Source organism: Macaca nemestrina, chromosome 1 (assembly GCF_043159975.1).
Source record: "Macaca nemestrina isolate mMacNem1 chromosome 1, mMacNem.hap1, whole genome shotgun sequence".
NCBI lineage: Eukaryota > Metazoa > Chordata > Mammalia > Primates > Cercopithecidae > Macaca > Macaca nemestrina.
In genome coordinates, this window is record NC_092125.1 from 120,079,081 (window position 1) to 120,105,541 (window position 26,461).

The 26,461-nt window shown below is 43.5% G+C and overlaps 1 protein-coding gene across 3 annotated transcripts in view; it reads right to left on the bottom strand.

Moving 5' to 3' along the window:
* Positions 1–26,461, bottom strand: part of LOC105479319 (leucine rich repeats and immunoglobulin like domains 2) — a 196,628-nt gene that overhangs the window by 112,333 nt on the left and 57,834 nt on the right. For 2 of the 3 annotated variants that reach the window (XM_071091905.1, XM_071091851.1), the window contains exons 3-5: positions 24,534–24,764; positions 13,236–13,318; positions 8,225–8,323 (exon numbers count right to left, since the gene is read on the bottom strand). The gene's annotated coding sequence lies outside the window, so the exon portion shown is untranslated. The remainder of the gene's footprint in view (positions 1–8,224; positions 8,324–13,235; positions 13,319–24,533; positions 24,765–26,461) is intronic. The other variant, XM_071091943.1, reaches the window with a different exon arrangement.

Sequence of the window (26,461 nt, forward strand, 5' to 3'; positions counted from 1 at the left end):
TACAGGAGTCACGAGTCAGGCTTGGAAAAGAAAGAAGACCAACGAAAAACGTAATTGGTTAAGTATAAATATTGAATATGTAAGTGCTAGGTGGGAAGTTCTCCCTTGAGCAGCATTTGATGCAGAGGTAGGAAGACTTTGTTATGCTCTATCACCCTCATTGAAGCACCTAGAGCTTTTAGCCCTCCAATCCGTCCCCACCACCAGGGCAGCTGCCGTATTAATTGCCCTAAAGCACTACTTAATCATGTCATTTCTCAATGAAAATATCAGACACTCCATTATCTATGGAATTAAGTACAGACTTTTTAGCCTCTCCAAATGTGAGCCCAACTTATCACCCATTGTTCCTTGATATGTGTCAGATTGGTGTAGTCATTGTTCCCTAAGCACATCTTGAACATTTGTTCTTCTTTACCTTTCTTTATTCTATCCGGAGTGTCTTCTTGTCCCCTCCTGTCTCAAATACCACTCTCTCCTTTAAAGCTTCCCCTAACACTCTCCTAATTCTCTATCTAACATTTGGGACTCTTATGTGCTGACTGGGGTTACAGTTTTGTTTGTTTTGTTTTAACTTATTATTTTTTGAGACGGAGTCTCGCTCCGTCACCCAGGCTGGGGTGCAGTGGCTCGATCTCAGCTCACTGTAAGCTCTGCCTCCCGGGTTCACACCATTCTCCTGCCTCAGCCTCCCAAGTAGCTGGGACTACAGGTGCCCGCCACCATGCCCAGCTAATTTTTTTGTATTTTTAGTAGAGATGGGGTTTCACCAGGTTAGCCAGGATGGTCTCGATCTCCTGACCTCGTGATCCGCCCGCCTCGGCCTCCCAAAGTGCCCGGCCTTTGTTTTTTTTTTTTTGAGACAGAGTCTTGCTCTGTTGCCCAGGCTGGAGTGCAGTGGCACGATCTTGGCTCACTGCAACCTCTGCCTCCCGGGTTCAAGTGATTCTCCCACCTCAGCCACCTGAGTAGCTGGGATTACAGGCACCCGCCATCATGCCTGGCTAATTTTTGTATTTTTGTAGAGATGCGGTTTCACCATGTTGGCCAGGCTGGTCTTGAACTCCTGACCTCAGGTGATCCCCACCCCCCTGCCGCCCGCCTTGGCCTCCCAAAATGCTGGGATTACAGGCATGAGCCACTGCACCCAGCTGATACATCTCTTTAACTCTCTCCTCAGATAATTTTAAAAAGTAAAAACAAAGAGAAAAAGGATCTTTAGCCCCCAGAAAAATTTATTGCAAAGTAAAATACACAGCTTTAAAATCCTGGGTATCTGAAGATACCCAGGACAGTTTGCCTCTGCTGTTTTTTGTTTTGTTTTGTTTTGAATTATATAAATTGCTTTGCTTGAAAGGCAAGTGGGGGTAAATATAGCAGCAGTATTTCTGATATAACATTCTCTGACCTGTCCTGGACATGTCCTTGACATTGTCCTTTAGAAAGGAAAGAGAAGGAGAGAAAGCATGTCCCTGGTACTGTGTGTAAGAGAAACTCCTATTTCTAGCCATTATCAGGGCACAAGGGGACTGATGAATATATGGAATAAAAATAAAGGTAGAGTGCAGTGGCTTACACCTGTAACCCCAGCACTTAGGTAGTCAGAGGCAGGAGAACAGCTTCAGCCCAGGAGTTCAAGATCAAGCTGGGTGATACAGCAAGACCCTGTTCTCCACAAAAAAAAAAAAAAAAAAAAAACAAAGAAGCAAAAGATGCTAGTAATTTGTCATGTCTCCTGTGTTTGGCTGTCTCTGGCAGGCCAGCCAGAGCCAGAGAGAGTGGATCAGCAGTATTGACTGAGGTGAAGGTAGCCAGATGCCCTGTACTGGAAACCACACTCAGTTCAACTTCCAGTTCTGCCAACTGCATTTTGAAAAGTGTCCTGCCTAAAATGCTTTGTAGGTTACTGAATCCCACTTTTTCCTTACCCTTTTCAGAGTTTTTCTTTTCTTTTTTTTTTTTTTTTTTTTGAGACGTTGTCTCGCTGTGTTGCCAGGCTGGAATGCAGTGTCAAGATCTCCTGACTTCCCTCCTGGGTTCAAGCAATTCTCCTGCGTCAGCCTCCTGAGTAACTGGGACTACAGCATGCACCACCATGCCCAGCTAATTTTTGTATTTTTAGTAGAGACGGGGCTTCACTATGTTGGCCAGGATGGTCTTGATCTCTTGACCTTGTGATCTGGCCGCCTCGGCCTCCCAAAGTGTTGGGATTATAGGCGTGAGCCACTGGACCCAGCCCAGAGTTTATTTTTCCTTAAAGGAAAACGTAAGGATAGCAATAATCAAATTTAACTTGAAAATGACTTGGAATATACATCATTGTGGTTCTTTGTTAAGGGGATTGGGTGGTGGGAGAATGAGGTAAGGGGCTGGGGGCTGAAAGGAAAGCTGAGTAGAGAATGCCCCCTAAATCTTTGCTCTATGTTGTTGACTCTTTTATAATGAGAATGATTTATGAATTATGTGTATAACGTTTTTAAGTAGAGAAGGAAGGAAACAAATAATGTGTTGAGAAATAGCAGACCTGTGATTTATACAGGATACTTGATTTAGACATATTATGTACTCTCTATTGCTATCAAGTAATATATCTGTTTAGTAGGTTAACTGTGATTACCTTATTTCCAGTGTCTAGTACAGTATCACACCAATGCAAATTTTTTAAAATTATGTACCAATTCTGCCTCCCATTTCTGTCTTTTGATTACTTGTTTCCTTGATAAGATTTAAATTAGAGAACCTTGTGATAGTACCCTTGGCACAAGTGCCCACCCTTTTTGAAGATCATTTGTCAAATTAACAAAGCAATACTGTGATAGAAGTCAGTGTATAGGTTAGTGTACATAAAGTCCCTCATATAATGCCTGATACATGCTGGTTGCGGTATAAAAACTAAGACCATTCTTCTCTCCCACTTTGTCCAAGCAATAAGACAGGGTTGACATAAAAAAATTTCAATTTGTAAGCATCTGGCTTAGCAAAGTTAGTTGGAGCTAAGAAGTGTGTTAGGTATTATTTCACTAATTTTCCTCATCTTAAGATAGAGAAACTCAGGCCCAGAGGGGGTTAATGTTTAATACAGGTTACAAATCCACCAAGTGGCAGAGTCTTAATGAACTCTTCTAAACTTCTACCTAGTCAGGCACTGTGGTTCGTGCCTGTAATCCTAGCACTCTGGAAGACCAGGTGCATCACCTGAGGTCAGGAGTTCGAGACCAGCCTGGCCAACAAGGTGAAACCCCATCTCTATGAAAAACACAAAAAATTAGCCAGGCATGGTGGCGTGTGCTTGTAGTCCCAGCTACTCTGGAGGCTGAGGTGGGAGAATCGCTTGAACCTGGGAGGTGGAGGTTGCAGTGAGCCGAAATCATGCCATTGCACTCCAGCCTGGGTGACAGAGCTTTTTTGAAACTTCATCTCAAAAAAGAAAAAAGAAAAAAAAAATCAAAGTACTGGCCTAAAGGCATTCTGACCTCTCTCAGAGCACAGTAGGTGAAGAACAGGCATAGTTCATTATTATTATATTGGCTTATCATCCTTGTCAGTTTTGGCTTCTGTGTGTGAGTTTTCAATACAATATTTCAAAGGCCAGAGCAGCTTTCCCTCCCGCTCAGGGAGTGAGGCAGCATCCAGGTGTCTCTGAAGAACAATACCTACCCACGACTCTCCAGGTGGCTTTGTGATGCTAAGCCTCACAAAGACAGGGAAGTCTTGCAGAAGGGAAGCCCTCAGCCCTCAGCCCTCAGGGTGCTGACTGGGGTGAGCTCCAGGAAAAGCTTGCCTAATTCCCACCTAGAAAAACAGAGCTCTTCTCTGGAATTCAAACACAATTTAGAGAGGTCAGAGAAATTCAAAGCCTGGGGCCCTTTGTCCTCCTGGTGCCCAAACAACCACACATTCTGCTTTCTGCTTCACAGTTTAGAAAGCACTATGAAAGGCGGGAGATCTGCATAATAGGTAGTTCACTGTTCTTATTTTATAAAGTAAAAGCAAACAAACAAAAACAACCCGGAAAGAAACAGGTGAAGAGGAAGGAGGAGACACTAACATGGCTTAAGCACTCATGTGTCCTAGGCATCTTAGATCCCTCATCCCACTTTCAAAACCTCCCTGGAAGGAAGTGTTATCCCTATTTTACAGAAACGGAAGCTTACAGGCCAAGCAGCATGTCCAAGGTCGCACAACAACAAAGTGGCAGAGCCAGAAGTTGAAGTACATCCTTTGACCTCTATCTAGTAAATTGAGTGCACCTTCTGCAGTCCCACATGAGGAAACCCAATCCCAGAGCGGTAGCATGCCCTGCAGAACGTCACGTAGCTTGTAAATAGCAGGGCTGGAATCTGACTGTAATTCTCATCTGAAGCTTGAAGTGGACAGTCTCTGTTTTAACAAGATGTTTTGTTTGCTGGTGGGAAACAGAGCTTATGGAAGAAAATGAAATGTCAGGCATAAATTGATCTGTTTACCTTAGATTTGATAACTTCTGTTTGGGGATGTCACTTGGAGGGAGAGGTCCCTAAACTAAAACTCCACAGTACAAAATCACAAAGCGGATGAACAAGTTGGATAAGAAAAGAAATAAATACTGGAGGCTATGCTGACCAAAGAACTAAATCTTAAATTTTGCTACTCAGCCTTAATTGAGTCTTTAAAGTAACAACTTACTGTTTCAATAAATGACACATGTTCATAATACAAAATTTAAAAGATACAACAGATATGATGTGAAAAGTCCCTTTCCTTCCCTCCCTAACCGTTTACCCAGCCTGACCACTATAGAGTATCCAGAAACCTTGATTTGGCCTAAATAAAGAGTGTTCTATGTATTAGAAGGTACTCTTTACATAGTGTTATCTGAGAAGTGTGGGAAGATCCAGTGCTTTGTAAAAATACATCTCCACTGGCTTGGTTCTACCTTTCCTTTCTACCTAGCAAGAAATTCTGCCAGTAAGAGGCAATCCTTTCTGCTAAACTAAGAGGAGGACATTACTTCCAGAACTACATAGGAAAAGCATAATTTTGCCTAAGGGCCTTTCTGTTCATCAACCTAATCATTATTTTCCCTTGCTTTTTTTTTGAGACAGAGTCTTGCTCTGTTGCCCAGGCTGGAGTGCAATGATGCAATCTCGGGTCACTGCAACCTCCACCTCCATGGTTCAAGCAATCCTCATACCTCAGCCTCCCAAGTAGCTGGGATTACAGGTGGGTGCCACCATACCCAGCTAAATTCTATATTTTTAGTAGAGACGGGGTTTCACCACGTTGGCCAGGATGGTCTTGAACTCCTGACCTCAGGTGATCCACCCGTCTCGGCCTCCCAAAATGCTAGGATTACAGGCATGAGCCCCCGTGCCTGGCCCCCTTGTCATTTTTGTTCTCTCTACTTTCTTCCTTCCTCAAAACATACACCCATCTGGGGAGGCCCTAAGACACCCTCACTAAGGCTTAACTGATTTCAGGATTTTATTTATTTATTTTATTAATTTTTTTAGACGGAGTTTTGCTCTTGCTGCCCAGGCTGGAGTGCAATGGTGTGATCTCGGCTCACCACAACCTCCACCTCCCGGGTTCAAGTGATTCTCCTGCCTCAGCCTCCCTAGTAGCTGGGATTATAGGCATGCACCACCACGCCTGGCTAATTTTGTATTTTTAGTAGAGACGGGGTTTCTCCATATTGGTCAGGCTGGTCTCGAACTTCCGACCTCAGGTGATGTGCCCGCCTTGGCCTCCCAAAGTGCTGGGATTACAGGCATGAGCCACCGCGCCCGCCCTTATTTTATTAATTTAATTTAATTTAATTTAATTTAATTTTGAGATGAAGTCTCATTCTTGTTGCCCAGGCTGGAGTGGAAAGGCGTGATCTCAGCTCACTGCAACCTCTGCCTTCTGGGTTCAAGAGATTCTCCTACCTCAGCCTCCCAAATAGCTGGGATTACAGGCATGTGCCACTACATCAGCCTTTTTATTTTGATAATGGAGTTTCCCTCTTGTTGCCCAGGCTAGAGTGCAATGGCGTGATCGCGGCTCACCACAACCTGCGCCTCTCAGGTTCAAGCGATTCTCCTGCCTCAGCTTTCCAAGTAGCTAGGATGACAGGCATGTGCCACCATGCCCGGCTGATTTTTGTATTTTTAGTACAGATGAGGTTTCTTCATGTTGGTCAGGCTGGTCTCGAACTCCCAAACTCAGGTGATCCACCTGCCTTGGCTTCCCAAAGCGCTGGATTACAGGCGTGAGCCACCACGTCCGGTCTAATATTGTATTTTTAATAGAGACAGCGTTTCACCATGTTAGTCAGGCTGGTCTCAAACTCCTAACCTCAGATGATCCACCTACCTGGGTGTGAGCCACCACGCTCAGACTGATTTCAGGATTTTAAATATAATACATCTCCCCACCAGCCTCACATTTCCAGAAGAGCTAGCTTAACACAAACTAGATTTTGCTCATGGGTGAAATGTGAATAATTTTTTTTTTTTTTTGAGATGGAGTCTCACTCTGTTACCCAGGCTGGAGTGCAGTGGTGCGATCACGGTTCACTGCCACCTCTGCTTCCCGGGTTCAAGCAATTCTCCTGCCTCAGTCTTCTGGGTAGCTGGGATTACAGGTACACGCCACCATGCCTAAGTTTTTGTATTTTAAGTAGAGACAGGGTTTTACCATGCTGGCCGGGCTGAGCCATTGCACCCAGCTGCTAGTGTCCTAAAAACATAACTTTGGCCAGGCACAGTGGCTCATGCCTGTAATCCCAGCACTTTGGGAGGCCAAGGAGGGCGGATCACCTGAGGTCAGGAGTTTGAGACCAGCCAGACCAAGATGGAGAAACCCCGTCTGTACTAAAAATACAAAATTAGCCAGGCGTGCTGGCGCATGCCTGTAGTCCCAGGTATTCAGGAGGCTGAGGCAGGAGAATCGCTTGAACCCGGGAGACGCAGGTTGTGGTGAGCAGAGATTGCGCCACTGCACTCCAGCCTGGGCAACAAGAATGAAACTCCGTTTCAAAAACAACAACAACAACAACGAAAACTTTTAAAAAAATGTTTACTTTTGGATGGGTAGTGACATTGTGGGTGACTTTTTCTGTCTTATTTTTTTTTTTTTTTTTTTTTTTTGAGACGGAGTCTCGCTCTGTCGCCCAGGCTGGAGTGCAGTGGCCGGATCTCAGCTCACTGCAAGCTCCGCCTCCCGAGTTCACGCCATTCTCCGGCCTCAGCCTCCCGAGTAGCTGGGACTACAGGCGCCCGCCACCTCGCCCGGCTAGCTTTTTGTATTTCTTAATAGAGACGGGGTTTCACCGTGTTAGCCAGGATGGTTTCAATCTCCTGACCTCGTGATCCGCCCGTCTCGGCCTCCCAAAGTGCTGGGATTACAGGCTTGAGCCACCGCGCCTGGCCTTTTTCTGTCTTTTATCTAGAGCTGTATTAATGTTGCTATACTGTTCATGTAATTTTCTTTAATTATAAAGAGAAGAAAAACCATTCCTTAATAGAGTGGTTTGCAGTAACAAACTCAATAGGGAACTCTCAGTAAAGACTGAGAAGAGGCATTTTAATGTGACTATTCAGGAGTAGATAATGGCCCTTAATTATATTTCAATAGAGACTAAAACCAAATTATTTGTTATTTGACATTAAGAGGTGACAATAACTGTGCAGATAATTTGCTAGAGGAGTTTGCCAAAAAAAAAAAAAACCGTAGAAATAGGACAGAATCATTAGAAAGCAGCAAAGTTGAGTAAAGGTTTTGTTCAGTATCAGAAAGACAGACAAAGTAGGTGTGAGCTCTGCCTCCTTAGCTATTTCTGCTGTAAACCTAGAGAAGACCTGCTTAACAGTGGAGAGTTGCTAACATACTCAGAAAACCTCTTCACTTTCTGTTATTTCACTTTTTAAAAAACAAGTTGGGGCAAAGGGTCTTCCTAAGTAATGTTCATGAGGGATCAGTGGCAGGGCATCAGGGAGGGGAGGAAGCCGCTTGATTATAAATTCTTTACATTTCATCCATGAGCAAAATTTAGTTTGTGTCAAGCTAGCTCTTCTGGAAAACGTGGGGCTTGTGGGGAAACGTATCACATTTAAAATCTGGAAATCAGGCCGAGCATGGTGGCTCACACTTGTAATCCCAGCACTTTGGGAGGCCGAGGCCGGTGGATTACTTGAATTCAGGAATTCGAGACCAGCCTGGCCAACATGGTGAAACCCTGTCTCACCATGGAAGCACTTACCTGTAGTCTCAAGAGGCTGATGCAGAGTATCCCTTGAGCCTAGGAGGCCGAGGCTATGAATGTCCCACTACACTCCAGCCTGGGCAACAGGGGAAGACCCTGTTTCAAAAAAGAAAAGAAAACAAAAGAGAAGAGAAGAGAACACCATTGAAGTAAGATAATAAGAGAAATTCTCCTACTTTTTAAAAAATTAAAATTTCAACTGGGTGTGGTGGCTCATGCCTATAATCCCAGTATTTTGGGAGACCAGGAGTTTCAGACCAGCCTGGGTAACATGGAGAGACACCATCTCTACCAAAAAAAAAAAAAAAAAGAAAAAGAAAAATGAAGAAATAAATTTTTAAAAAGTAAAATTTCTAGTCCCCGATACTATAATCCCAGTATTTTGGGAGACCAGGAGTTTCAGACCAGCCTGGGTAACATGGAGAGACACCATCTCTACCAAAAAAAAAAAAAAAGAAAGAAAAAGAAAAATGAAGAAATAAATTTTTAAAAAGTAAAATTTCTAGTCCCCGATACTAAGAGATACTGAAAGAAATTGCCAATGTGATTGCAAACCACAAATGGAAATACTATTGAAATTATTGACAGTGGGGAAAGGGTCAGAGGATGAAATGTCTTTGATTTTTTAAATATGAAAAAGGACTTCTTTTAAAGATAGAGATTGACCAAACCTGCTTAGCTTAAGTAGTTGCATATCTAGAGAGTAAGACTGTGGAATAGAGCAGGGTTTTGTTGTTTTTATAAATATTTGGTATTACCTTAAAATTACATCCATATAGGCTGTGTGCGTGGCTCACGCCTGTAATCCTAACATTTTGGGAGGCCAAGCCCGGTGGATCGCCTGAGGTCAGGAATTTGAGACCAGCCTGACCAACATGGCGAAACCCCATCTCTACTAAAAATTAGAAAATTAGCTGGGCGTGGTGGCGGGCACCTGTAATCACAGCTACTCCGGAGGCTGAGGGAGGAGAATCCCTTGAACCAAGGGATCGTGCCACTGTACTCTAGCCTGGGCGGCGGCAAAAGCGAAACTCTATCTCAAAAAAAAAAAAAAAAAAAAAAAAAAAAATATATATATATATATATACACACACACACACACATATATATCCATACAACACAATAATCAAACTTTATTTATAAAAAAGTTCTCAGGCCGGGCGCGGTGCCTCACACCTGTAATCCCAGCACTTTGGGAGGTCAAGGCAGGCGGATCACGAGGTCAGGAGTTCGAGACCAGCCTGGCCAAAATGGTGAAACCCTGTCTCTACTAAAATTACAAAAAATTTGCCAGGCCTGGTGGTGGGCGCCTGTAGTCCCAGCTACTTGGGAGGCTGAGGCAGGAGAATCACTTGAACCTGGGAGGCAGAGGTTGCAGTGAGCCAAGATCATGACACTGCACTCCAGCCTGGGCGACAGAGCAAGACTCCGTGAGAGATTTGTTGTATTTTTAGTAGACATGCAGTGGAGGCTCTGTCTTTTTAAAAAAAAAAAAAAAAAGTGCTCTATATGGAAAAAAATTACATTCTGAAAACTAGTAGGAAAATTTTCAATAATCTCTAGAACATTTTGGCATGGATTATCAAAAGATGTTTTATGAGCATGTAAAGAAATTGACTCCAGGCACTAACATGGGTCCACTACGGGCAAGTTCTTTCATTCAGCAAATATTTGTTGTGCAACTTCTGGGTTATAGTTACTGTGCAAGGCACAAGGGATGAAGCATAAAACAAAACAGGCACATTCCTGCCCCTTGTGGAACTCTGGTGAGGAAGACAAATAATAAAACGTATGGTATAATTACAGCTTGTGATAAGTGCCAAAAAAGAAAACCCAGGGATTTAGGTGAGCCCATAATCACAGGAACTAGCTTCACTGGGAGAGAGGAGGCAGTGTTAGAGAAATCCTCTGTGAGGACACAGTATTTAAACTGCTACCTGAGGGATGAATAGAATTTAGGTGGACAATGCGTGCGGAGTGCTACAGAGAAAATCTGAAAACACCATGTGAAAGAGTCATGAGGCAGGAATAAGCTTGCCATGCTAGAGGAACAGAGAAAAAGCTGAGGTGGCTGGAACAGTAAACAGGAGGGAGAGTGCAGATAAGCAGGGGCCACATCACATAGGCAGTAACTAATGCTATTTTCTTTTTTAAAATGATTACTGGACAAGTAGATGAAAGAAATAAAAACACACTGTTGGAGAGAAAACATCATTTCTTTTTTTACCCTTTTTAGGTTCTTAGTTGAGACACTTGAAAACAAGAGTCAGATTAACAAAAGAAAAACAAGTTTGTTAACATGCTGTACCCATCAAGTGGGAGAGGCCTCAGTTCAAAAGTATTTCTCTCTCCAGGCAGTGGCTTAGGGACCTTGTTTAAATAGTATTTTAACAAAGAGCCATGAATTTTTTTTTTCTTTTTTTTTTTTTTTGAGACAGAGTCTTGCTCTGTCGCCCAGGCTGGAGTACAGTGGCATGATCTCGGCTTACTGCAACCTCGCCTCCTGGGTTCAAGCAATTCTTGTGCCTCAGCCTCCCGAGTAGCTGGGGTTACAGGCGTGTGCCACCATGCCCGGCTGATTTTTGTATTTTTAGTAGAGACAGGGTAACGCCATGTTAGCCAGGCTGATTTCAAGCTCCTGGCCTCAAGCAATCCACCCGCCTAGGCCTCCCAAAGTGCTGGGATTACAGGTGTGAGCCACCGCACTTGGCCAGAGCCATGAATCTTACATAGTGATGAAATAAAGAAGAGTATCTTTAGGCTTCCAAAAGGCGGGAAAATGTGGGAAGGTAAATTAATGGGAAGAGTAAAGTCTGCTCCTGGATCCTCTAGCACTGCTGTCTCTGAGCCGTTTCTGAGCTGATGAAGGCAGAGTTAGGAAGGGCAGTGTGCCCACGTGTTTTAAGTTTTTAACTTTAACTAAAATCCCCAGTATTTTAGAGAGAAATATTTTGGTTTCCTTTAACACACTAAATTTGTTTTCTGCAAGGTAACTGATCAAATGGTTGGGATGAACCAGTTATCACTTCTACAACTCAATTATATCCCAAATCCACTTCCTGCTTTCTCCTCCCTAGATCAAATCACCACCATCTCCCCTGGGCCACTGCTACTGGTCTTGTTTTCACTTTTACTTCCCACAGTCCATCCTCTATACAGCAGCTAGTGATCTAAAATGTAAATCAGGCCATTTGAATTACTTGCTTAAAAATCCTTCAATGGCAGCCAGGCGCGGTGTCTCACGCCTGTAATCCCAGCACTTTGGGAGGCCAAGGCGGGCAGATCATCTGAGGTCGGGAGTTCGAGACCAGCCTGACCAACATGGAGAAACCCTGTCTCTACTAAAAATACAAAATTAGCCGGGCATGGTGGCACATGCCTATAATCCAAGCTACTAAGGAGGCTGAGGCAGGAGAATCGCTTGAACCTGGGAGGCGGAGGTTGCAGTGAGCCAAGATCGTGCCATTGCACTCCAGCCTGGGCAACAAGAATGAAACTGTCTCAAAAAAAAAAAAAAAAAAAATTCTTCAATGGCTTCCCATTTGTCATAGGTTGAGTTTGTCACAGATGCAGAGGTGGAGTTTGGGATTCAACATGTTATTAAGGTTTAACATCTATGACAAGGAAGAAAGAGAAATCTGAGTTGGACTGAGGAATAAATCAGTGATGCAGACCAAAAATAGCCTTGGCCAACCTATCAAGGAGCTCTGAAAAGAGTATTATCCGTCAGAATTTTTCGGTTAAAATAGCTGGGGCTTAATATAACCCTGCTCACTTAGTCTCTAGAAGTGGTCTGCTCCAAGAAGGGTATATCCTTAAGCAGTGAGGCTCTCTGTGTCTGGGGCAGATCCTGAGAGAGTTGTTTGGTGACTACAGTCTTCACATCTGGACATCAAGTCCTTCCTTAGAGAAGGATATGGATGGTACATCTCTTGTCCATCTCACCACTGCATTTAGAATAAAAGGGCTTGCCAGGCACGTTGTGTGAGTCTATAGTCTCAGCTGTTGGGAAGCTGAGGGGTGAGGATTGTTTGAGCTTCAGAGTTCCGGGCCACAGTGTGCTATGATTGCTCCTGTGAATAGCCACTGTACCCTAGCCCAGGTGACAGAGGGAGACCCCATCTCTAAAAAAATAAGAGAGTAAATAAAAGAATTTCAAGACCTTACATAATCTAGTTTCTGTCTACCTTTCCTCTACTTGCCTTTGTTCACATTTTGCTCTAGGTACACTGCCCTCCTTTTTTCTTTAAGTCCATCCCTTCCTCAAGGACTTTGCGCTTGGCTGTTCCCCTTGCCTGGAATGGTATACTCCCAGTCTTCACATGGCTAGTGCCTTCTGAAGTTGTGTGCTTTCCTCCTCATTATTCTATTTAGTGTTGTTCCATTTCACTTTCCTCATAAAATGATCTGAATTTTTATTTCCATCTATCTCATCAATTAGAATGTAAATTTCATGAGAGTCTGGGTGTGGTCTGTTTTTTCCACAGCTGTAACCCCACTCAGTACCTAGAACACAGTAGACCTCCACAAATATTTATGGTTTTTTAAGTTTGTTTGTTGGTTGAGACGGGGTCTCGCTCTGTCACCCAGGCTGGGGTGCAGTGGCACGATCTTGGCTCACTGCAACCTCCGCCTCCCGAGTTCAATCAGTTCTTCTGCCTCACCCTCCCGAGTAGCTGGGATTACAGCCATGCACCACCAAGACCGGCTAATTTTTTTTTTGTATTTTTAGTAGAGACAGGGTTTCACCACATTGGCCAGTCTGGTCTCAAACTCCTGAACTTGTGATCCGCCCGCCTTGGCCTCCCAAAGTGCTGGGATTACAGGCATGAGTCACTGTGTCTGGCCTGTGTGTTTTTTTTTTTTAAAGATGCAATCTTGCTCTGTTGCCCAGGCTGGAATGTAGAGATATGATCATAGCTCACTGTAGCCTCAAACTCCTGGGCTCAAGTGATTCTCCTGCCACAGCCTCCCAAGTAGCTAAGACTACAGTCATGTATCACAACACCTGTTTTGTGGAGATGAGGTTTCACTATGTTGTCCAGGCTGGTCTCAAACTCCTGGCTTCAAGTGATTCTCCTATCTCGGCCTCTGAAATACAGAAAGGTACATTGAATGATACTACAGATAGCTAGTTTTAGCTAACTGAATTTTGTCCAAATAATATTTATTAGTATTAAGGTTAACCAGAAGGGAGATCTCTAGTTGGCTGATACAAGTCTGTCTGGTCCTGTCAAACAGTTAAAAGTCAATGATTTGTATCACAAATGTTGTGACCATCCAAATTTCTGATGACATAAAGCTGGGAGTATTGATGGCTAAAATATTGGATGATGGGTTTCAGCTTCAGAAGGACCTGAAAGTTCATCAACAACAGAATGGACAATGAATTGTGGTATATTATTCAAGCGATGAACTATTGTTCAGCAATGAAAGTGAGTGAACTACTGCTATCAGAAACGTGAAGAAACTTCACGAAGATAATGTTGAAATAAACCAAACACACACAAAAGAGTATAGATTACATGATGCCACATGTATGTATGTTTCCAATCCAGGCAAACCTATTCAGTGGTATTAAAAGTCAGGACTGGTTCTCTATAGGAAGGAGGAAGGGGGCATGAGGTAGGCTTCTGAAGTGCTAGTAATAACTTTCTTGACCTGTGTGGTAGTTATATAAATATGTTTACTGTGCAAAAATTCATTGATCACTGATGTGTGCACTTAGGATTTGTGCACATTTTATATGTGTAGTATATGTTAATTTTTTTTTTTAGATGGAGTTTTGCTCTTATTGCCCAGGCTGGAGTGCCATGGTGTGATCTCAGCTCACTGCAACCTCCACCTCCCAGGTTCAAGTGATCGTCTTGCTTCAGCCTCCCAAGTAGCTGTGATTACAGGCATGTGCCACCATGCCCGGCTAATTTTGTATTTTTAGTAGAGACAAGGTTTCACCATATTGGCTAGGCTGGTCTCGAACTCCTGACCTCAGGTGATCTGCCCACCTGGGCCTCCTAAAGTGCTGGGATTACAGGCGTGAGCCACGGGTGCCTGGCCTATTATAATTATTATTTTTTATTTTTTTGAGACAGAGTCTCGCTCTGTGGCCCAGGCTGGAGTGCAGTGGCCGCTCTCAGCTCACTGCAAGCTCCGCCTCCTGGGTTCACGCCATTCTCCTGCCTCAGCCTCCCGAGTAGCTGGGACTACAGGCGCCCGCCACCTCGCTCGGCTAGTTTTTTGTATTTTTCAGTAGAGACGGGGTTTCACGGTTTCACCGTGTTCGCCAGGATGGTCTCGATCTCCTGACCTCGTGATCCACCCGTTTCGGCCTCCCAAAGTGCTGGGATTACAGGCTTGTGCCACCGCGCCCGGCCCCTTATATGTTAATTTTAAAGTTAAGCGTGAAATAGACTTGGGAGATTTATTTAACTAAAAACTCATGTGTAGTTCCTGATTTTGAATAAAAGAATTTTAACATTTTGCCAGTTAGTATCATAGTTGCTTTTCATTTGGGGTAAATAGTCTTTATTATGTTGAAGTAGTTTCTTTTGATTTTATTTCACAGTTTTTATTAGAATGGCTACTGAATACACTATAACACCTATTGCTATAGGGAAGGGGGGGCAAGGGGTATTTTCATGTGCTGCTACTGAAATATGAAGTGTTACAACCTTTTTGGAAAGCAGTCTGGCAACAACTATTATTTTAAAAATACATACACCCTTTGGCCAGGCACAGTGGCTCACGCCTGTAATCTCAGCACTTTGGGAGGCCAAGGAAGGAGGATCACCTGAGGTCAGGAGTTTGAGACCAGCCTGACCAACATGGTGAAACTCTGTCTCTACTAAAAATACAAAAATTAGCCAGGTGTGATAGCACATGCCTGTAATCCCAGCTACTCAGGCAGGAGAATCACTTAAACCCAGGAGGCAGAGGTTGCAGTGAGCCAAGATTGTGGAACTGCACTCCAGCCTGGGCGATAGAGTGAGTAAGACTTGGTCTCAAAAAGTAAAATAAAATAAATAAAAATACATGTACCCTTTGATCCAGCAATTACAGTTCTGGGAATCTATCCTCTGAAAAAAACCATTAGTTTCAATAAAACTATTGGAGTAAAAACACTATAGGACATATGTACAAGGACATCTGTTGCAACATTTTAAGTGGCAACACACACACACAAATTGTAAATACTATGGATGTCCATCTATAGAGTGATGGTTGTAAAAATTACAGTACATTCACATTTTGGAACATCCATGAAAAGGAATGCATTTGTACTCTACCAGTTGACTTAGAGGGATTTTACACACAAAAATGTTTTGAGTAAAAGAGGCAAAAAGTAGTCACTTTTTAAATGACAAAAAAAATCTGCATTGAATATGTGTGCATTTGTATTTGTCTATGTGTGATTATATGAGCATAGAGAAAAATGTTAACAACTAGATTGATAAATTGGTTATGGGAGTGGAGGGAAGAGCTCATGGGGTAGCAGATGAGGAAGGGGGATGGTAGAGTCAAGGGAGAAAGAAAAAAAATAAAGAACCAGAGGATTTTTTGTAATCTCTATATGAGCCGGTAATCTTGTATTACAGGTGAAAAATCAAATGCAGTCTTAGGAACATTGATATATTATACTGTCACCAAATCAAAGGATGTAATAATCCCAGTGTGCTTTATGCTGTTCACATAAAATCTAGCATATTATATTAATTTCTGGACACCACATTAAAAACAAATAACGCCCTGCTTGTTGCTGCCAAAATAAATTGTTTTTCTTATAAGAGGAATGGTCAGCCAGGCACGGTGGCTCACACCTTAGGAAGCTGGCTCCAACACTTTGGGAGGCTGGCCAGGAACGGTGGCTCCAACACTTTGGGAGGCTGAAGTGGGAGGATCCTTTGAGCCCAGGAGTTTGATAGCAGCCTGGGCAACATAGGGAGACCCCATCTCTAAAACAGAAAAAAAAAATTATCTGGGTATGGTAGCTCGTGCCTGTGGTCCCATCTTCTTGGGAAGCTGAAGTGGGAGGACTACTTGAGATCTAGGCTGCAGTGTGCAGTGATCACACCACTGCACTCCGGCCTGGGTGGACGAAGTGAGACCTTGTCTCAAAGAGAAAAAAAAAAAAGAGGAATACTTAAAGATCAGGAAAACCTGGGTTCCAATATTATATCAGCCACTTAGCTGTGTGGCCTTGGGAAAATTACTTAATCCCTCTATGCCGCAGTTTCCTCATCTGTACAATGGGGATAATTACAGTGCCTATACCTCAGGGTTATTATAGAGTAATTAAAACAAACCATCTATTTGTTTCCTTTTTTAAAAGGAACTGGCATCTAGAATAAACTCAATAAAAATGTTCTTCATCTTCTTCTTATTATTATTTTGAGATAGAGTCTTGCTTTGTTGCCCAGGCTGGAGTGCAGTGGCATGAGCTCGGCCCACTGCAACCTCTGCCTCCTGGATTTAAGCGATTCTCCCGCCTCAGCCTCCCAAGTAGCTGGGACTACAGGCACCCACCACCACGCTTGGCTAATTTTCATATTTTTAGTAGAAACGGAGTTTTGCCTTGTTGGCCAGGCTGGTCTCGAACCCCTGACCTGGTGATCCGCCCACCTTGGCTTCCCAAAGTGCTGGGATTACAGGCGTGAACCACTGTGCCCCGCCAAATGTTTTCACTATTAAAGTAAATATTTATTGTGAAACTTAGAATTTACATATAAACAAGAAAGTAAAAACATAACCATAATCTTACCTTCCAGAGTTAAACATTAACTTTTGGATGTTCATGCGTTACCCAATTTGATCTGAAAAATCATTATGAGACCTGGTGATAGCTTAATTGGCACAAATTAGCAGCTACCAGTGTGTGAAGAGTTGTCATATGGAAGAGAGGTAGATATATTCTGTGAGGCTCCAAAGAACCACAGGAAGAAGCAAGAGTTATGATGAGAGCTGTCCAGCAATACATTGAGTTGCCCAACACCATATGGAACTCCTTGTTATAACAACTGAGTTTTTGGCTTGCAACCATTTGACAAAAAAAGTTATGGAAAAGACGTCAAGTTGAATGACCTCTAAAATGCTTCCTAACTCTAACTTTTTTTTTTTTTTTTTTTTTTTTTTGAGACAGAATCTCGCTCTATCACCCAGGCTGTAGTTCAGTGGCACAATCTCGGCTCACCACAACCTCCGTCTCCTGGGTTCTAGCCATTCTCCTGCTTCAGCCTCCTGAGTAGCTGTGACTACAGGCATGCACTACCACACCTGGCTAATTTTTGTATTTTTAGTAGAGACGGAGTTTCACCATATTGGCCAGGCTGGTCTTGAACTCCTGACCTCAAGTGATTCACCTGCCTGGGTCTTCCAAAGTGCTGGAATTACAGGCATGAGCCACTGTGCCCGGCCACAACTCTAACATTTTATCATCAAGAAATGCTTGCTATATGTATACACACATTAGATTCACAGCCTGCATAAGACAGTTTGTGTGATTTCTTACTTAGTAAATACTGAGTGGTAAGGACAATTCCAAATTCATCCCATGAAAGTTAATAGGGAATTCCTAGCACGTCATAGGTCAGATAGAAAATCTGTCCTTCATGAGCCAGGCGCAGTGGTGCACGCCTATAATCCCAGCACTTTGGGAGGCTGAGGTGGGTGGATCACCTGAGGTCAGGGGTTCAAGACCAGCCTGGCCAACATGTTGAAACTCCAACTGTACTAAAAATACAAAAATTAGCCAGGTATGGTGGCAGGCTCCTGTAGTCCCAGCTACCCTGGAGGCTGAGGCAGGACAATCGCTTGAACTTGGGAGGTAGCAGTGCAGTGAGCCGAGATCTCGCCACTGCACTCTAGCCTGGGTGACAGAGCAAGACTCCGTCTCAAAAAAAAAAAAAAAGAAAAAGAAAAAAAAGAAAATCTGTCCTTCACGAAACGCTGAGGACGTGCAATTCCAATTAAACCCACTCAATCTAGAGAAATAAATCAAAGGGAGGGGGTGGGCCTGGAAAGAGTACATCTTATCTTCAGGTACTGTTTGTTTGATTTTTTTAATACTTGGGGTTTGTTCCTGAGAATAATTCTTGACCTGGCAAAAATTCATAGTAATGACTCAGGGGAAAGGAAAAAGAAGAAACAAACAAACAAAAAATACATTAATGTGGTTGGAAAAAAAAATCTAAGAACATGGTGTTGGTGGGAGAGAAGACTAAAGGTTCGTGGAAGACCCACCCAAGTGCTTTTGATGCTTGACCAATTATTATCTTATTGTTCTTCCTGCTATAGATACAGCTGCAATTTATGTAACAGGATGTTTAAAAAGATTAAAGAGAATCTGTAGTAGGGTTCTGAGATGATAAGAGTCCCTAGAATATGCATTTATGGACGTTTAGAATATAAGTTCCTGTACATTCTTAGAATAAACCATCTATTTGTTTCCTTTTTCAAAAAAGAAAGAAACAAAATTTGTATTTCAATATGGCTGCTTCCTTCCAGCAAGTGATATGGAATAACAGACAAAGACAGCAAACAAATAACAGAGCAAAGACAAGTTGGTGGTGGTTCAAACTGTGGCCCATGCCGTTTCTTAATTAGCTTTGAGCTTTGAGTCTAAAATGTTTTAACTCTACATTATACACATGTTTGGACTTTATTTGGATTCAAACTATTCATCAGAAAATGGATTATTCTATGATACAAGCAGGATAATTGTGTGAAATTTATGACCGCAATCACCCAATGTGAAGATGAAAGTTTAAAAATTTTTGTGCGGCTGGGCGCGGTGGCTCACGCCTCTAATCCCAGCACTTTGGGAGGCTGAGGTGGGCGGAGGTCAGGAAATCAAGACCATCCTGGCTAACACGGTGAAACCCCATCTCTACTAAAAATACAAAGTAGCCTGGCGTGGTGGCGAGCGCCTGTAGTCCCAGCTATCTGGGAGGCTGAGGCAGGAGAATGGCATGAATCCGGGAGGTGGAGCTTGCAGCGAGACGAGATTGCGCCACTGCACTCCAGCTTGGGCAACAGAGCGAGGCTCCCTCTCAAAAAAATAGAAAGTAAAAAATTAATTTTTTTTTGCTAGAGGAGTTTTCAAAAAAAAAAAAAAAAAGTGTTCTACAGATGTCCCAGACATACAGAGTGACTTACTGGCATTTAAGTCTTTCTGCCATGTGGACTGCTACCTTATCTTAAATGATAAATTGGCACCGGGCACTTGATAAAAGGGCATTGGGGCATATTCTCCAAGTTTCTGATGTTAGTCATGAATTAATTGCTTGTTAACTTTAATTATCCTAGCAACCTAGGCTAATATCTACTGCATACTTGCTCTCTCTCACTGTATTTCTGTGCATGTGTATGTGTGTAATTTTTTTCTGAACTTGTTTCTGTTTGATAATAAGTTACAGACATGATGCCCCTTTCCCTTAAGCACTTCAGTGTATATTTTCTTTTCTTTGTTTTTTTATTTTTTGAGACAGAGTTTTGCTCTGTCGCCCAGGCTGGAGTGCAGTGGCACGATCTTGGCTCACTGCAACCTCTGCCTCCCGGATTTCAGCTATTCTCCTGCCTCAGCCTCCCGAGTAGCTAGGACTACAGGCACATGCCACTGTGCCCTCCTAATTTTGTATTTTTAGTAGAGACAGGATTTCACCATGTTGGCCAGGCTGGTCTCAAACTCCTGACCTTGTGATCTGCCCGCCTCGGCCTCCCAAAGTGCTGGGATTACAGAAGTGATCCACCACGTCCCGCCAGTGTGTATTTTCTAAAAATAAGGATATTCTCTTTCATAACCACAATTATAAAAATTGAGAAATCAATATTGATTCAATAATATTTTCTAACCTACAGGCCTCATTTGAATTTGCTCAAATGGTCCAATAATGTCCGTTGTGGTAAAATAAATTATGTCATACATTGTGTTCAGTTGTCAAGTGTTTTTAGTCTCCTTTAATCTGGAATAGAATTTTCCACACTTTGTCTTTCACAACCTTGACATACTTGAGGAGTTATAGGCCAGTTGTTTTGTGGAGTGTCCCCTAACTTGGGTTTTCTGATGTTTCTTCATGATTACATTCAGGTTATGCATTCTTAGCAGGAATAGCACAGAAGTGATGTTGTGATCCGTACATAATATTAGTTGACTTGTTCCATTACTGTTGAAGTTAACTCTGGTTATTTGGTTAAGGGGATGTCTACCAGGTTTCTTCACTTTAAAAGGACTATTTTTCCTTTTTTTTTTCTTTTTTTCGCGACAGAGTCTTGCTCTGTCACCTACGCAGGAGTGCAGTGGCGCGATCTCAGCTCACTGCAACCTATGCCTCCTGAGTTCAAGCAATTCTTCTGCCTCAGCCTCCCAAGTAGCTGGGATTACAGGCGCCCACCATCATGCTAGCTAATTTTTTTTTGTATTTTTAGTAGAGATGGGGTTTCACCATGTTGGCCAGGCTGGCCTTGAACTCCTGACCTTATGATCTGCCCACCTCAGCCTCCCAAAGTGCTAAGATTACAGGCATGAGCCACTGCACCCAGTCCTTTATTTTTCCTTTAATAGTTAACAAATATCTTGTGAGGAGATACTCTGAGACTATGTAAATATCCTCTTCCTTTGGCCGGGCGTCGTGGCTCATGCCTGTAATCCCAGCACTTTGGAAGGCTGAGGAGGGTGGATCACCTGAGGTCAGGAGTTCGAGACCAGCCTGGCCAACGTGGTGAAACACCATCTCTATTAAAAATACAAGAAAAATTAGCTGGGCATAGTGGCGGGCACCTGTAATCCCAGAATCCCAGCTACCTGGGAGCCTGAAGCAGGAGAATCACTTGAACCAGGGAGGTGGAGGTTGCAGTGAGCCAAGATCACACCATTGCACTCCAGTCTGGGTGACAAGGGAGAAACTTGGTCTCAAAAATAAAAATTAAAATTAAAATGAAAAAATCCTCTTCCTCGCAAAACTTTTACCACTAATTTTAGCATCATTTGATGATTCTTAAAAGAATCAATTATTACTATGATGGTTGTCAAATGGTGATTTTATTATTCTGTCATTTCTTCGAAATTTTTTAGCTGGCATTGTACTGTAAGAAAAAAATTTCTCTTCTCCCTGATTTGCTTGACTATTTATTTATACCAGAATGGATGCACAGATTTCTATTTTATTGAATGGGTTGTTGACAGTATTTATTGTGATCCTCAAATTGCCCCTGATGTGGACAGTGGGAGTCTCTTCAAACTGCCCTTTTGACATGTTCCCAAAATTTTTTGAGATTCCTAACTTTATGGCACAATAAGACATTCCAGTTATAAGATAGTCCAGTCTTATCTTGTATCTTCCTAGCACCAGCCCTGAAATCAGCAATTCCTTTAAGAAGCCCTGCTGGTTGCAGTGGCTCACGCCTGTTATCCCAGCATTTTGGGAGGCTGGAGGGGGTGGATCACCTGAGGTCGGGAGTTCAAGACCAGCCTGACCAACATGGAGAAACCCAGTCTCTACTAAAAATACAAAATTAGCTGGGTGTGATGGTGCATGCCTGTAATCCCAGCTACTCGGTAGGCTGAGGTAGGAGAATTGCTTGAACCCAGGAGGCGGAGGTTGCGGGGCACCAAGAGCTTGGGCAATAAGAGTGAAACTCTGTCTCAAAAAAAAAAAAAAAAAAAAAAAAAGGGGCCAGGTGCGGTGGCTTACACCTGTAATCCCAGCACTTTGGGAGGCCGAGGCAGGTAGGTCATGAGGTCAAGAGATCGATACCATTCTGGCCAACATGGTGAAACTCCGTCTCTACTAAAAATACAAAAATTAGCTGGGCATGGTGGCAGGTGCCTGTAGTCCCAGCTACTTGGGAGGCTGAGGCAGGAGAATCACTTGAAACTGGGAAGTGGAGGCTGCAATGAGCCAAGATTATGCCACTGCACTCCAGTTTGGCGACAGAGCAAGACTCAGTCTCAAAAAAAAAAAAAAAGAAGCCCTGGTTCCTGGCCGGGCACAATGGTGGCTCACGCCTGTAATCCCAGCACTTTGGGAGGCTGAGGTGGGTGGATCACCTGAGGTCAGGAGTTTGAAACCAGCCTGGCCAACATGGTGAAACCAGACTCTACTAAAAATACAAAAATTAGCCTGGCATGGTTGCAGGTGCCTGTAATCCCAGCTACTTGGGAGGCCGAGGCAGGAGAATTGCTTGAACTCCGGAAGCAGAGGTTGCAACGAGCCAAGATTGAAGCATCACACTCCAGCCTGAGTGACAAGAGCGAGACTCTGTCTAAAAAAAAAAAAAACAAAAAAGAAAACCCTGGTTCCTTTAGGGAGAATTGTATTTAGAACAATCTGGGTTCTAGGTGTACTAATTTGTACTGGAGTATCATAGCTTGTAGGCCCTTTCAGAGGACAGACTATCACACTAATACAAACAAACAAATGCACACATATGCACACACACACACACAATTTATAAAACTATGTGCTCACATTGATATTTCCAATTCTGATCCAGCACTGCAGAGTTCGTTCTAGCCATCCCCCTTTCCATATTTATTTATTTATTTGAGATGGAGTTTTACTCTTTTCGCCCCGGCTGGAGTGCTATAGCGCAATCTCGGCTCACTACAACCTCCCCCTGCTGGGTTGAAGCGATTCTCCTGCCTCAGCCTCTCGAGTATTTGGGATTACAGGTGCCCACCACCACGCCCAGCTAAGTTTTTGTATTTGTAGTAGAAACGGGGTTTCACCATGTTGTCCAGGCTGGTCTCGAACTCCCAGCCTCAGGCAATCCACCTACCTTGGCCCCCCAAAGTGTTGGGATTACAGGCATGAGCCACTGTGCCTGGCCTCTGTGGAACCATTCTTAACTACTACACCCAACCACCCATAAATGTTCCTTCTTGCCAGGCACAGTGGCTCACACCTGTAATCCCAACACTTTGGGAGGCTGAGATGGGTGGATCACCTGAGGTTGGGAGTTCGAGACCAGCCTGGCAAATATGGTGAAACTCCACCTCTACTAAAAATACAAAATTAGCTGGGTGTGGTGACAGGTGCCTCTAGTCCCAGCTACTTGGGAAGCTGAGGCAGAAGAATCACTTGAAGTTGGGAGGTGGAGGTTGCAGTGAGCCAAAATTGCGCCACTGCACTCCAGCCTGGGCAACAGAATGAGACTCCATCTCAAAAAAATAAAAGCAGAAGGAGAAAAAGGAAACATGTTTATGTATTATAGGGCATTAGGAAAATATCTATTTTCCTGCTTACAGGTTTAGATTCAGGGATCTGAAACTCCAATTATTTCAGAGGACAGGCTAGTACTATAAATGGGTGAAGCAATCAGATATAATACGGAGGAGTAGAGACGGCGGTGGGTGGGGAATGGAAATTGCATGGCTCTTCTTTTTTTTTTTTTTTTTTTAAATGGAGTCTTGCTCTTGTCACCCAGGCTTCAGTGCAATGGTGCGATCTAGGCTCAGTGCAATGGTGCGATCTAGGCTCACTGCAACCTCCACCTCCTAGGTTTAAGCAATTCTCCTGCCTCAGCCTCCCGAGTAGCTGGGATTACAGGTGCCCACTGCCATGGCCAGCTAATTTTTGTATTTTTAGTAGAGATGGGGTTTCACCATGTTGGCCCAGGCTGGTCTCCAACTCCTGACCTCAGGTGATCCACCCGCCTCGGCCTCCCAAAGTGCTGGGATTACAGTCATGAGCCACTGCACCCATCCAAAATTGCATGCCTCTTCTAAAGACATTAAAAATAATTTTAAGGGCCGGGCATGGTGGCTCACATCTGTAATCCCAGCACCTTGGGAGGCCGAGGTGGGTGGATCACCTGAGGTCAGGAGTTCGAGACCAGCCTGACCAACATGGAAAAACCCTGTCTGTACTAAAAATACAAAATTAGCCAGGGATGGTGCCACATGCCTGTAATCCCAGCTACTCAGGAGGTTGAGGCAGGAGAATTGCTTGAACCCAGGAGGCGGAGGTTGTGGTGAGCCAAGGTCATACCATTGCACTCCAGCCTGGGCAACAAGAGTGAAACTCTGTCTAAACAAACAAATAAAAATTTAAAACAGCAACAACACATGGTGCTAATCAAAGATGTCGGTGGGCTGAATCCACTTCAAAGGCAGCTCTCATTTGTGAACTTTAGTTTACGCTTTACAATTGTCTTTGTGAATTAACATTTGCCCTTGAAAGGTGTGTTTGCATGTGTGGATTTAGGTCAGTGTGTTCCAACAGTTACTGGCTGGACAATTTTAAGGATAAAGAGGCATATTTGTCACTCACAGTGGTGAGGAAACAAACACTTGGAGGGTCCATGTACCAACCTGGGCTCTTCTGTGGCCTGGAACATCAAAAGCTATGACAAGCTTGCGAGAGTTTTCTGAAGCATTTGGGTTTTTTTTTGACCAAATAACTCAGACTTGGAGAATGAACCACGGGGAGAGGCAAGAGAGAGTTCCCAGGATGAGAGCAACTCTGTGGGTATTGATTGGAGGTTCCCAAAGGTAGGTGGATGGCCACACAGCAGAAGTTAGGAAATGGCAGGGCTGTCAGACCTGTGGGTAGGGTAAAAAGATTATAAATTAGATTTTCTACAAGGCAACCCCTTGGGAAGGAAGTAATATCTTGTTAGGTTTCCTGGGACAATCAGAAAGGTCATTTAGCAAGACCACCATTGATAAACTAAAACTTGGATGTACAAAGAAATCCATAACTTGATCAATTAGTATAACTAATCTCATTTTGTTTCCCAACACCTGACTTCCTCTTATGGTGGTAGTTGCAGGACAAGGGACTCATTTTGCTCGCCTCCCTTGTAGAGTCTTTTGTGGTAAAAGTTCATTAAGCTAAAACCATAGTGACATGAGAAATTTGAGAGTGGAATATAGACTTTATTCTTAAAGCAGTGAGTCTGTGTGGCCATGAGTCTAAGTTCCTAATGAATGAGATTAAGTGAAAGTATTGATGGGATTTCTAGGAAGACAGTTTAAATAGAGCTCCTACCTATCAAATGCACTATAATTGTGCAACCAGAGCAGATTGTGTTATGTTTAATTTTTCCCTCTTCCTAAAGTATTATTTCCTTCAGTTACTTCAACCATTCACTAAGTCTAATAGACTTATACTACTACCTTATGTGGTGAAGGTGTAGAGAATAAGGGGATGAAGAACTAAAGAAAACTGTGCCTTGCCTCACATTTACTCTTACGCTACACCCATCACGGGGAATAATATCCTACAAAAGAAGTGCGTCCAGGAGTTTGGGGCCGTGATCTGCAATTAAGTGAGTGGGGGACCCATGATGGAGCAGATGGTTGGCGGGGAGCATATGATGTACTAGGCACCCGGGAACAGCATGCAATTTCCAAGTACTAGGGTGATAACTCAGAAGGGACATAAAATGATAACCCTCCACCTACACTAGAGTAAGGCGAGAGACTAAGAGAGACTAATTCTAGCAGTAGTCATGCTAAGTGGTATTCTTTTTTTTTTTTTTTTGAGACAAAGTCTCGCTCTCTCGACCAGGCTGAAGTGCAATGGCACGATCTTGGCTGACTGCAACCTCCGCCTCCCAGGTTCAAGTGATTCTCTTGCCTCAGCCTCAGCTACTCCGAGTAGCTGCGATTACAGGCGTGCACCACCACACCCGGCTAATTTTTGTATTTTTAGTAGAAATGGGGTTTCACCATGTTGTCCAGGCTGGTCTGGAATTCCCGACCTCGTGATTTGCCCACCTCGGCCTTCCAAAGTGCTGAGATTACAGGCGTGAGCCACCATGCCCGGCCCCTATTCTTTTAGTATGCATTAAAACCACATAGGGGATATGACTGTTACTATGTTGGTAAAATGTTATAATGGGCTGGAAGATGACTATTTGCTCTTCAACAGCCTTTCCTTAGCCTAAAACAGCTTTGTTTATCATTATTTATTTATTTATTTACTTGAGACGGAGTCTCGCACTGTCATCCAGACTGGAGTGCAGTGGCAGGATCTCAGCTCACTACAACCTCTGCCTCCCAGGTTCAAGCCATTCTCCTGCCTCAGCCTCCCAAGCAGCTGGGATTACAGGCGCATGCCACCACATCCGGCTGATTTCTGTATTTTTAGTAGAGATGGGGTTTCACCATGTTGGCCAGGCTGGTCTCAAACTCCTGACCTCAGGTGATCCACCCTCCTTGGCCTCCCAAAGTGCTGAGATTACAGGCATGAGCCTTCACACCCAGTCATGTTTATCATTATTGTTAATAGAGCT